At 39.6% G+C, this 13,718-nt stretch overlaps 1 pseudogene; it reads left to right on the forward strand.

Moving 5' to 3' along the window:
- Window positions 1-5,425: 5,425 nt before the first annotated feature.
- LOC116600788 lies at window positions 5,426-6,184 on the forward strand (annotated as a pseudogene).
- Window positions 6,185-13,718: the final 7,534 nt, after the last annotated feature.

Here is a 13,718-nt window from a genome sequence, read left to right on the forward strand (position 1 = left end):
TATAAATTAAGCGGAGAGTCTTTCCTAAGGGAGGAAAAAACATCTTTGACCATTTTCATATCACCCGGATGCTCTGGGAGAACCTCTGACTCTCAACCCAGCTCCTTTATATGTGAAGAACAGATATGATAGTCAAGTTAGACAAGTCATCAGATCTTAAACTTTGGCTTCCGAAATGTGTGTTCTCTAACATGTGAGCCTTCTATCAACCTAAAGTTTCTACATTCACATTCCATGTATTGCTTATTGTGGGTTTTTTCCTTCCTTTAGCTTCACTTTCCATGAGTCAGAATATTGTAAAACACATTCACTGGCAATTCTGGAAATGAAAATCCTTTGCTTTCACATATAGCGGTTATCTTAACCTATACTTTGGATCTAACCTGCTCACATTATGGCTCCAAGTCTCATCATGTCACAGGAGTTCAGTTTTTCTCATTTAAGCCTTCAGTAGAAGGGACCTGGGCTGCCTGGGTGGCTCAGTGGGTTAAGCCTCTGCCTTCTGCTCAGGTCATGATCTCAGGGTCATGGATCGAGTCCTACGTCGGGCTCTCTGCTAGGCAGGGAGCCTGCTTCCTCTTCTCTCTCTCTCTCTCTCTCTCTTTCTCTCTACTTGTGATCTCTCTCTGTCAAATAAATTAATAAAAAAAAAAAAGAAGGGACCTGATCCTGGGGATAACCCCCTCTCCCCCATATCAATGTTTTCTTCTCCACCTTTCCAGAAATACATACTGCAGAATAGGGGAAATTCTCGTTGATATCTCCTCTACTTTGAGTCATGCCAACTAGCTCTTCAGCTGTTCATATTTCCAGACTTTGTTGTTTTTCTTAATTTTCTTTTTTAGACTTGGTGAACCTCGGACAAAAAGGGGTGGCAGAGACGCCATTAGAGTTACTCTGGTATTTGAACTCAAGAAGGAAACAACGTGTTGGTGCAGCCACTGGAAATAAACTTGCCCTTCAAAATTTTTCCCCAAGTTCAAAAAATAAACCCAGGATACATAAAATGACATCTCTGCTGGGCACTTGTAAGGATTCTCTCTCCTCCAGTCCCTCAGCGCACGGGTTCCAGTTCCATTTAGTTGTCAAGTCATGGCAAGATTAATAACCATTTAGAAGCGTAATCATCTTGCCCAATGAACTAAAGATATCTCCCTCAGTGGGAATTCTGACTCCTATAACTAAATAAGGGTCTTAGGAATCATGGAGCTGGAAAGAAATTTCTGAGTTGTTCTAGGTCATTTTCATGTGTAGATAAAACTACGTTCAAAATAAAGAGAACAATGTGAACTTCACTTAAAACAAAGATTCCTTAGTCGTTTCTAGTCATACAATGCTTTGATCAGTGGACAAACAGGACAATTAACTCCCTCACACTTTTCAGAAGGAAAGAGTAAAAGAAATGGACTATCTGATTTTTAACATAATTTATACTGTAAGTTAAATGTGGGATTTCATTCATTAAGAGTCTTTAAAAAAAACATGAACTTAATATGTTGAAAAGAAATTGCTAAAATAAAGTGTGGGCATTTCTAAAATAAGTATACTGTTGGCATGGACAAGCAATGGCACACAGAGCAACTATTTCAAACTGCCAGAAATATACTAAAATAACTCTGCACATAAACAAAGAAAATTCTAAAATTATTTTATATATTGTGTTACTCAGGAATCTTATTTGCAACTATTACATTCTGGCTGATTTAATCAGAAAATGAATGAATTGAAATTATATCAGCTGCTTGCAGAGTTGAGTCGCTACGAAGGTTGGAAACTGGTCAGGAACAGGAATATTAGGCCACACCCCAACCAGGGCCAGAGTCCTACAGCATGACTTTTCCAGTGGGGACTCTGCTTCTGATGTCCCTGAAAACCAGGCACAGTAGTTTACAAAAATTTCCACCAATGGCCTCAGATCCCAGATGTTATTCCCATACCTGTTATACCTGATTTTCCCAGAAATGTACATTTCCTGCATTGCTATTGCCGCCAGAATAAGTGCAAATCATTTATCCACTCTCCCTACTTCTTTGCATTCTATCTTCTAGTTTGTATCTTAGGTGGATGTAATGATTGGTCAACTATGGAACAAGTGCCTATAAGAGAGATGACAAAAGTGTCTATCCTTTTCCAGGATGTGAATGGGGCTCTGCCAAGACTCAGAGGGCTGGATGATAGGAGAAGCCAAATTATGTTCCTAAACACCCCCCAAATTTCAGTAGCTTAAACACAAAATATTTCTTTTTCTTTTCTCTTCTCTTCTCTTTTTTCTTCTCTTCCCTTTTCTTCTCTTGTTTTCTCTTCTCCTCCCTTTCCTTTCCTTTCCTTTTCGTTCCTTTCTTTTCCTTTCCTTTTCCCCAATCAAACTACGTATCTATAACTAGTTGCCTGAGAACTCTTCTCATTCTCACTCAAGGACCTAGACTGACATGACAGCCTCTGTGTACAAAGCTAAAGGACATGATAGCAAAGAGAGAGTGTGGTGAAACATATACCAGTGCTTAAAGCTTCTAACTGGAAGTGACAGTGTCATCCCTGCTTAAACTTCAGTGGCCTAAGCAAGCAACATGGCCATAGCCAAAGTCAGGAGGAAGTAGGATATAGGGAAAGACAATTCTACCATGTGCTCAGAAAAAGAATCAGAAATACCTGATGGACAACACTAATGCTGAGTTGCCAAATATATAAAGGGGATTCAGACATTAGGCAGTCAGAAACTGACAAACATCTATTGTATATTAATGAAAGTTAACGTTTATTGAGCCATTACTGTGTTCGAGGCACTGCTGCTACCGAGTTCCCTTAAATACCTTATCTCATTGAATTGACCCTGGCATGGAGTTTTTAGCATTATTCTCATTTATTGATGAGGAAACTGAGTTTAAAGAGATGATGTGACTGGTTCAAGGTCACACAACAGGGAATAAGGAGCTTAGAGTTCAACCTATAATTATCAATAGCTATGAACAAAAGAAAAAAAAAATCAAGAGTTTTTCCTGAATGGACAATAGCCACCCAGAGTGCAAAGAGATGGCTGAGGGTTCATACCGGAAATAAGTGTTATCTTCCTCAGCCTCCCAACCTCTGTTCCCCTTATTCTTTCATTCCCCGCTCTTCTCTTTTTGCTTCTTGCCCTCTCCTAGCCTGTGAGCCTCTCCCGAGTCTCCTGCATGGAGGTTTTGACCATAAATTATGGAGGGAGAGAAGCCTGCACCACAAGCCAGAAACTCTGGGCTCTAATATCAGGCTTTGGAGGAGAAGCAATTCTCAGCCACTCTGAGCTTCATTCAGTCTTCTCAACTGTAAAATGGTCATAATAATTTTAAATTATAGGATTCTGGGAGAAATAAATTAATTTGAGCCAAAGCACATATTACATACAGAAAATATATTAGGAGGAAGATGATCTGATAGAGAATGTCTGCAGCGATAAGCAATAAGATACATCTGAAGAAATTATTAAAAAGCATCTAAATCCAAAAGGATGAACAGCCAAAGAAATTCCTGGCCAATAGAAAGATATTTGGATGAATTATCCTTTTCAAACCTTTTTTGGAATAATATCAGACTAGTGCCCCTTGCAAGGCTTGTCTTGCTCTCCCAATATACCCTGATATATGAGAGCTTCTCCAGCGTAGTCCTTCCTAAATATAGACACCCCCACCACCCTGCTATTTGAGAATAGAGTGTTCCTGGGGTGTCTGGGCAGCTCAGTGGGTTGAGATCCAACTCCTGATTTCAGCTCAGGTCATGATCCCAGGTCATGAGGTAGAGTTCCGTGTGGGGCCCTTGGGTTTGGGGGGATTATGCTTGACATTCTCTCTCCCTCTCTCCTTCTCTCTGCTCCCTCCCCTTCTTCCTGCACATGCATGCTCTGGCAATCTCTCTCTCTCAAAAAAAGAAAGCAAGAAAGAGTGTTCCTATGAAACATAAGTAGAAATGGCTTAAAGCAAGGTGTATACCTCTTGGAAAAAGGTACTAACATAGGTTTTTCATAAAAATGAAGTGACAGAACTGTGAACTTTCAGGGGCAGGGGGTACCTGTAAATCAAATTCTTTATGCTTTTCCTTTTCTGACTCTCTGATGCGTTCCAGGAAACAGTGACACCAAAAATGAGGTTATACCTTATTCATTTCACTGATAATGAGCAATCATCATGTGTGCCTTCTAGACAATATATTCTTAAAATGACTCTGTTCATTTGGGGCATGTCGTTGTGAAGTTAGGATTCCTACATTCTTTTACTTTGATCAGGTTAAGTGGATAGGAGAGGTCAATGTGGAATAAAAGTAAAAACACAGCTGAACAGAGGGAAAAGTAATGCTAATAATTGGAGAAAATGTCAGGGCCAACTAAAAGTTTCCATTAAAACATCTCCCATTACAATTTGTCTTGTGAGTGCTGTGCTGACAGTGCCCTGGTCACTCCTTTGAGCATTTTCCATTAATTAAGATATTTTTCCATTGTGTAGATTAGAGGAGAACCGATCATAAGTGTTCACATCCACAGCAGGTCTAAATTAACAATACAATGTTGTTTTCAAAGAAGCTTTGTGCAAGGCAAACCCAGTGGTAGCAGATGGACATCTTCTGTTGCAAAGAGAGCTGTGTATTTATTATAAAATAGTGATTCTGTTGCTTAAGAAATAGTGCACTTTATCCTTGCTTTACCAAAAAAAAAAAAAAAAAAAAAAAAGTAAAAGCATTCATCCACTGTCACTTATCTGAAAATTGTCTTTGTTGGCATAAATAATAGAAAAATGAGAAAAGGAAGACCCAGATGGGGAATAGTCTGCAGCTTTCTGTTATTGTATAAATCACCTACTTTTTGTTTCTTAGGCTGCATTTTTTTTTTTTTAAGGTAGCATTAGTTTCCTGGGACACTGAACACCTTTCAGCGCTCAGCCACATCTCTACCAGATTGTATTCCTACCTCTATCAGATTTTATTTCTATTCCAATGTGGTTTTGAAACCCATTGAAGAAGGTTAAATTGCTTTATCTTGCAAATCAGATGTAAGCGATTATCTAGTCTCAATATTTGGTTGCAGTTTATTTCCCTGCCCCTTTGGCCTGGATCACTGTCAGATGCCTCTAATTTATTTCTTTGTGGGTTTAGCTAGAACTTCTGGTCTTCAAAGAACACAATTTTTTGTTTTGTAGGACTTTGGGACTCATTTTAGCCTCAATTGTTTATAATACTCTTGTCAATGTGTCAACTGGAGGCATTATTCACTTCTTCTTCATTAATGAATTCTCATATCAAGAAGCTGATGAAGAGAGTCTCCGCTGAGACTCGCCGCGGGTTCCTGCTCCAACAGTGCTTGGGCAGAACCCAGCGCTTGTCCCCTCACCCTGGCCATCTCCTCACAGTGCCCTCGGACTGCTCCAAGCCCCACCCCCCCGCCCCCGTCGCTGCTCCAGCGCCGCGAAATCGCAGCCCACCGCCGCCTCTCCTCAGCCGCCTTTATGACGACCGCGTCCCCCTCACAAGTACGCCAGAACTACCACCAGGACTCGGAGGCCCCCATCAACCGCCAGATCAACCTGGAGCTCTACACCTCCTATGTCTACCTGTCCATGTCTTACTACTTTGACCACGGTGATGTGGCTTTGAAGAACTTGGCAAATATTTTCTTCACCAGTCTCATGAGGAGAAGGAACATGCTGAGCAACTGATGAAGCTGCAGAACCAACGAGGTGGCCGAATCTTCCTTCAGGATATCAAGAAACCAGACAGTGATGATTGGGAGAATGGGTTGAATGCAATGGAGTGTGCATTACACTTGGAAAAGAGTGTGAATCGGTCACTACTGGAAGTGCACAAACTGGCCACTGATAAAAATGACCCCCATTTGTATGATTTTATTGAGACTCATTGCCTGAATGAGCAGGTGAAATCCATCAAAGTATTGGGTGGCCACATAACCAACCTGTGCAAGATGGGGCCCCCAAATCTGGCATGGTAGAGTATCTCTTTGACAAGCACATCTTGGGAAACAGTGATAATGAGAGCTAAGCCTTAGGTTGTCATCCCAGAGCCACCTGGTCCCTGAGGCCATGCATGCATGTTGGGGTTACCTTTACCTTTTCTGTAAGTTGTACCAAAACATCTACTTAACTTCTTTCATTTGTACCATTTCTTCAAATAAAGTAATTTGGTACCCACCCAAAAAAGAAAAAGCTGATGAAAAAAAAGGCATTATTTTTAGAATGAGTTCCTCTAGATTTCACCTAAATATCTACAAAGGGGATAGCATGAAATTTGGTATCTCTGCTCCCAAGCATATGTAAGCATCTGCAAGCAGAATTTCCCAAGTAAATATAGACAGCCTGAAAATTACCAAGACAGTAAGGTTACTCCAAAAAACGTCTCTTATCTATCCGCTGTGGTTGTGCCCCTTGGAATGGGTACATCTACTCTGCAACCTGCCTTCCTTGGCATTGTCAGTGTGTTTGTGTTTCTGTGGGGAAAAAATGATCAGAAGAAAGTCCTCTCTTGTATGTTTCTCTGCTGTCATTTCCTCTTCTGTTACTTTCCTTCTCTTGTTCCTCTATAACTTCTATCTATAACTAACCAGACTTTCAAATGGGAACATCATATTTCTTACCTTTGTATTTATGTTTATAGCTCTTAGTCTGGAAAGTAAAGAATGGTTTATATCTCTCTTTAAAAAGAAGAAGAAGAAGAAGAAGAAGAAGAAGAAGAAGAAGAAGAAGAAGAAGAAGAAGAGGAGGAAGAAGAAGAAGAGGAAGAAGAAGAAGAGGAAGAGGAGGAAGAAGAAGAAGAGGAAGAAGAAGAAAGAAAAAATGTAGTTACTTTCATGTATATGATTTAGAGAAGTATTTTTTTCCCAGAAGCCCTTAATAAAAAGAAAAAGAGGGGAAAAAAGAAAAAGAAAAGAAAAGAAAAAAAGAAAACTCCTCTCCCTCCTAAAAGGCTCCCTCTCCAGGAGGGAATGCAATTAGCCACATTTAGTTACTTGAGGGAGAGGAAGATGAGGCAGTCACCATGTACCTCTTGCTGGGAGAATCTGGGAAATGAGGGTCATTTACACATATTTGGTTAATTAAGAAGCTAGTGTTGTATGTTATTGAATCTATAGGACTATTTCTTTTCTTTTGATGCATTTTGAATATATGCCCTTGTAGTAACTTTTCATAATTCAATGCTTTACAAAACCAGTAGTATAAAACTTCTTTCAAACATCCCCAAATCTAAACCCTAATGCTATTTCCCCCTGTGAAGTAAAACTGTAAAAATGTGTAATTCAGGTTTTTCAGGGCATATTGTTACTAGAAAAAACAATACAAGTCAGCTTCTCATTAAGGTGATATACGTTCCACATTATGACTTCTAATTATCAACACTGAGTCCAACTATGACTCATCATTCCCAGGAGTTTTAGGACAAGAAAGTAAGAAAGCCAAGGAGAAGAGTTTTATAATCAGTGTTTGGGGGATAGTGGATGGGCCCATTCTACCAGGATTGAGAAATCTCTGACACCTTCTCTGCCCTTTTTATGGGAATTAATACACTGCCTTGTTGTCTAAGCCAGTTTAAGGATGGAATTCCTGCTACTTGTAACAAATAGCATCCAAATATATAATATAGTGCTCTTAATTAAAAGCAACAGAACCCAACTCTGGGTCACTTAACCAAGACAAGGTATATTACGCAGATACCTGAGAGATCATGGGACTTATTAAAGTCTGAGAGAACAGGCTTAGAAACTAGCAGAAATCTAGGAGGTAATAGAGGGCCATGATTTAGAAAGACATAAGAGAGCCATAACAGACTTTATAGTCTCAGATGGCTCCTTCCTCATTCTTGTTTCCCTTACCCACAATTCAATATCTAGCTGCCCATGCTTGGGTCACCTTCTATCATTGGGTAATGCAGAGAACAAGAAGGAATGGAAAGATTGGCTCCCTTCATGTTCATACTGGGAACTGAGCAGCTTCACTCCAAGAAAATGAAAGACAGATAAACTCTCAAAGGAACTGGAATATTAAGAGAAGTAGAAATGGATTCTGGACAAATTAAAATGACAAGTGTTCTAGCAAAAGAACTACTGGGCTTTGAATTTAGACTCTACTTATTTAGTGCGTGACCTTGAGCAAATTATGTCTTCTCTTCAAATTACAGTCTTTAAATCTATAAGATGATAATGAGTATGATGATGAACATAACATCTGCTTTGTGGATTTCTTCCAAAGTGCAGATAAAACAATGTGTACAAAAATCTTCAGCATTTAAACCATGACAAAGTAGCGATAGACCATCAGCAGCAATAGTGGCATCATTTTCAGTTTTTCTGGAAGACATGGATGATATCTGCTGGAATCACCTTTTCCCTGATTGTCAGATTGTTCTTTTAAAACTCATGACTTCCATAGCAACATTCTAGAGGATGCTTTGGATGATAAACCAGTCAAAAGCCTTAATTCCAATGTTCAGTCTAAGAAGAAGAAACCCCGTTATGCTTGGGAATCATGTACCAAATACACTGTGGGTCTTTCTCTACTGGAGTGAAGGAACATCTGCATGGTGGCCCTCAGAAAAGGTGGAAGGTGCAACTAATGAGACCAGGCAAGGTCTTCGAGCTCAGATTCAGTCATCATCTCAAGCAATTCCAACACTCAAGGATGGCTTCTTTCTCCTTCACATGAGATCTGGGACCCTCGCAGCAGGGCTGATTTCACTGGCAAGGCAGCAATTTCTTCCGTAAGTCTACCTATGGAGGGGCTCCAGGCAGGATTTCTGGGCTTTCCTGGAATAGGAGACTGCTCAGGAGCTGGGGGGAGTGGGAACATCAGAAGACATTGACACCAACATGGAGTTTCTAACCAACAACACAACCTCCTAAGTTATTAGAGTTAATGGCTCAGAGGTGCTTGGCTGAAACCCATTAACCATTTGTACTCTGTAGGGAAACTACTAGGTTTTTAGCCTTCAAACAGCATGGTAGGTAAAAGCATAAACTTCAGAGTCAGAGACCTAGATTCTGATTTAGTTTCATTGCTCTTACTAAGTTGAACAGAAATTGCTAACCTCCTAGCATAAATCTGTGCTTTGCCTTGGCATAATGGAAGTGGCTGCCCAGTGAAGGACTACATTTCCCAGACTCTCTTGCATTCTAAGTGGGGCCATCTAACTAGTTCTCACAAATAACATGCAGCAGGCTAAGAATGTTCAGATGCAGGTTGCCTTCTTCGTACTGTCTTCCCCATCTGCATTTGCATGAGAGGAATCAGGGTCCTAGGTAGTGACAGATCCATGAGATAAAAGGAACCTGGATCAGTATACAGAGTGATGCTTTCCTCTAATTAACAACTATCTGGTCTGGACTATGATGTTGAAGCTACTATACACTTTGCAGTTTATTTCTTACCATTGCCTACACTGCGCTAATTAATATATAATTGCCTTTACCACACATATGAATATATTTTCTCCCAGTTTATTTTCTCTATGCATAGTTCTCTTAGAGATATGCTTCTATAATAAATAGTTTGCTGTACTCCTTTGCTTTTTATACTTACAGTACTTTTTCCATGTTTCTATATTCTCATAACAGACTTTAATGATTCTAGAAACTTCTGAATGGATATTCCATGATTCATTTAATCATTTACTTATTGGTGGATTTTTTCATTTTTTTCTTTTTTCCCTTTTTAATTTACTCCTATAGTTCAAAACTTGGTAATTGAAAATAAATCTGAATGTGATATATTTTCTAGTAATATCTTGGTCACCGTATGTCTTTTAACAAGAGCGCGGTTTCAGTATCATACTTGAGCAAACTGTTTGCTTGACGTCTCTTCTACCCTAAGCCTCATCAAGTAAAAAAACAAAAAGAAGTCCTCCCTGTTGATTCAGAAGGTGGAGAGAGATCATCTGTTAAGTTTCATTTTCTATGTGGCTAGTGGCACCAACCCAGACGACGCTCCATATAATCCTGCCAGATACATGCACATACATCCAGGAATTTGTAAACCAAACTTAAGTTTCTGACAATCAAGAATAACACTCAACTTTAGGGACTCAAAAAAGAGGTTAGGCCAGATTTATAGAAGGCACAAATTTAAATAGTATTCAGCTCCATCAGTTCACAAACCAGGTAAGAACTTACTCGACTCTAAGCAAGACTATATCTAGAGATGCTGCCACAGACATTTCATACTAGTGAGGCATTATGAGCTCACCAAATGGACCACTAAAACCATTAAAAACTGTGAATCCATTTATGAAGGCAAGTGGAAGAACATTTTTGTGATGTTGCAACCATTATTTCTCCATCTTCCCTAATACACAACATTTGGGAATTCCCAATGCTTCAACGGGCTCACTCCTTAATTACGGAGAATCCAGCAGACTGTTGTGGGTATTTTCTGACCATTTGAAAAGGCACCATGATACCTCCATGTTTTGTTTCCAACTAGAGAGGCAGATTAAACAAACAGCTTCAGACAAACTTTATTGAAGAAGCCAGAGAATGGGACTCCTGAGCACACTATTTTTTTCCCCAAAATGTAACTTCCAAGCTCAGAGGTCACCAATCTGATTGTGCCTCAAAATTCTCACTCTATTTATTGACCAATAATACAAATTAACTAAACCAAATCAAGTGGTAGATTAATTTCCTCTTTTTTGTTTATTCCATTGTCATTCTTCTTCTTCTTTCTTGTTTTATTGTCTGAAGAAATTTTTTAAGTGGTTTGAGAGACAGTAACTAGGTAATTGGGAAATGGAAAAAAGTGGAGAGCTAATTAAAAACCAATCATCTGGGAAGGTCTCAGCAAGGTGGTAACTTATGTGCTGATGTCTACATGATAAGAAGGAGCCAGCCATGTGTCTGGAATATTCAGCAGCCAGTTCGAAGGCATAGCTTGGAGTGTTTAAGATGCGGAAAGAAGGCTTCTGTGGCTGTAGCATGGTAAGCAAAAGGAGAACCATGGGGAGTTGGAGAGTGGTCTCCGACATTTAAGACATGGTCAAGAGCTTTTATTCTGAGTACAATTGGCAACTCACCTGGAGCATTTTAAAAGAGATAATGGCATGATCTATTTTATATTTTAAAAGATCATTGTTGCATAGAGAATTGATTGTGGAGAAAGAACAGTCTGATGAAACTCAGTCAGGAGGCCACTGCAGCAGGTGAAGAAAGAGCTAAGGACAGACTGAAATAGGGTGGTAGCTGTGGAAAGGCAGAAGGGAGTGTATGTGTTTCAGATATGCTTTGGAGGTAGAGGCAAAAGGAACTCTGTGGAATTGCTTATGGATGTGAGAGAAAGTAAACAATAAAGAATAACTCCTAGGCTATGGGTTGTCGAACATAAGAGATCTTGATACTCTATACTGAGACATAGGACCAGAGGGTTGAGAGAAGAGAAACTCCATCAGAAGTCCTGACGTAGTCATGTTGAATTTTAAGGGCATATTAGTCAGTAAAGGTAGGCAGCAGGTAGTTCATAAATGAATCCGCAATTTTAGGAAGGCTATGCTAGATGTAAAGAATATACATATTTAAAGTAATACGAGTTGATGAGGAGGCCACCTGAGAATAGAGATCAAGAAGAATACAGAACCTATAACTGCTGTGAGACATTCTGAAAGTAAAGAAAATGGAGATGGAAAAGGAAAGTCAATATGGAAGCCAGAAGAGTAAAAAAATAACCAAGTGCATGGTATCACAGAAATCAAGAAAACAAAGTGTGTCACAAAGGCAGAGCCAACTGTGTCCAAATTCACTGAGAGGTCAAGAAAGATCCAGATAGCCAGTCCCCACTGGATTTGGCAATACAGAGGTAATACAGACCTACACAAAAGCAGCTTCAGAGGACTGGGAAGAATAGAACTCAACTGAAGTCAGGTAAGGAGGCTGAGGTGGGAGGGAAAGAGAACAATGGTAATACTGACTCCATAATTTTTTCTGTGAAAGAGCATGAAAAGGGGGTGGTGGGTAGAGGGCCATAATCAACTGATGTCTTTGTCATTGATACCAGCTGGAGATGGGAGAGGTTTGATAGCAAGAATTCATTACAGTTGGAAACACCGGTTATGAAGGGGACAAGCAGGTAGAGCTCAGAAAGTGACTCTAAGAATGTGACAGAAATGGAACCCAAGGCACAGTGGAAGAGTTGCCCTGTGAGAGGATCAGGGATGTTTATCTTCTGTAACAGAAGGATGAGAGGGCACAGCCACAACTCCAGAGACGGGGAATTACCAGCGGAGTGATTCAGCCTCTGGAATGGGATGCTCTGAGGTGTTGTGAGGGTTCAAAGATTTTGCTCCTGGGATTCAGAGGCTTTGCTCAGTCTCCAGCAGACCTGACTTTTCACCACATTTCCCAACACTATACCTTCCTTTTCCCTCACCAAGTTTCTACTTTCTACTCCCATTTCCCATCACCTTTAAAAGTGTAATCCAACACCCTCTTCAAGAAGCAGCTTCAGCCTACAAGAATTTCTCCTTTCTCTGAATCTACATTTGGAAAATTATGAGGTACTATTTTGGTCTCTAAATGTTTCTTATCTTAGGTCTTTTTGCACCATGGGATCCCAGCTCCATAAGACAGTGATTCTGTGTTTCTTTGTGGGTTTTTTTGTTTTGTTTTGTTTTGTGTTTGTTTTGGTTTTTTTGGTTTTGGTTTTGGTTTTGGTTTTTTTTTTAGCTATCTAAATGCAAGTGCTGTCTTGTCTTCAAACTACTTGACTGCTTATGATGTGTAGCAAAGGTAAACAGATGGATCCGGATTGGAATTATAGAACAAGCAGTCTTTCTGAGGAATGTTCATCATCACCCCATCATTAACCCCAAACTCTAGTTAATTAAGGGTGACTTAAATTCTGCAGGGTATATAGTATAAGTAACAGGGTGCCACAACCATTTCCACTGCCAGCTGTTGGAATATATTGGTCCGAGGCCAAATCTGCCCAAGAACCCTGAGATGGGACTGTTCATTCTAAAATCATCAGCCCTTTATTGAGAAAAGATTGTAATATTCATTATTGAAGGTCATGGTTATTAAGTTTTGCAGTAGTATCTATCACCCTTATTCAATCCACAAAATAGACAGGATAAACTAGTATAAATATGTCCACATCTCATAGTTCCCATATTTCCAAGTGAAAAGCTGTCTGATTAAAAAATTATTTTTAAAAAAAGATTATACATCATTGTCATTTCCAATGAAGAAAAGTGAATTTATTTTCTCAGGATCCCCAGCTATATTTGTATTAAATAATGGATGTTTCCTTAAATAATTTGTATTGTTATGAAGTTGGGATGTACTAAGACTATAGCTTCCTAAGTCATCTCCAAGCTCTCTTTCATGACCAGTCATTTTCCAGTTGGATTTAAAGCATGTGCATTTCACCTAGATCTATGACAGGAAATCCGCTGGGCACTCATTTGGTGATGTCTTTAGGCCTCCAGTAAGGATAGAGTCGAGAAAGATGGGGGGGGTCAATTCTTACTAGCCAGCTCCAAATCTGTTATCCTGAAAAACAAAAAACAACCATTTAAAATAAACAAAAAGCTGATGTATCAATGAATTACCAGCTGAATTGCATTTTGTTTATTATAACATGAAATGCCAGCCAGAGATCTACTTCCTGATCTGTTTTACACACACACACACACACACACACACACACACACACACCCCACATACCTCTTGCTCCTTTCTTTGAAATGTACTGCTAAGAGGAAAA

Source organism: Mustela erminea, chromosome 1, assembly GCF_009829155.1.
Source record: "Mustela erminea isolate mMusErm1 chromosome 1, mMusErm1.Pri, whole genome shotgun sequence".
Lineage (NCBI taxonomy): Eukaryota > Metazoa > Chordata > Mammalia > Carnivora > Mustelidae > Mustela > Mustela erminea.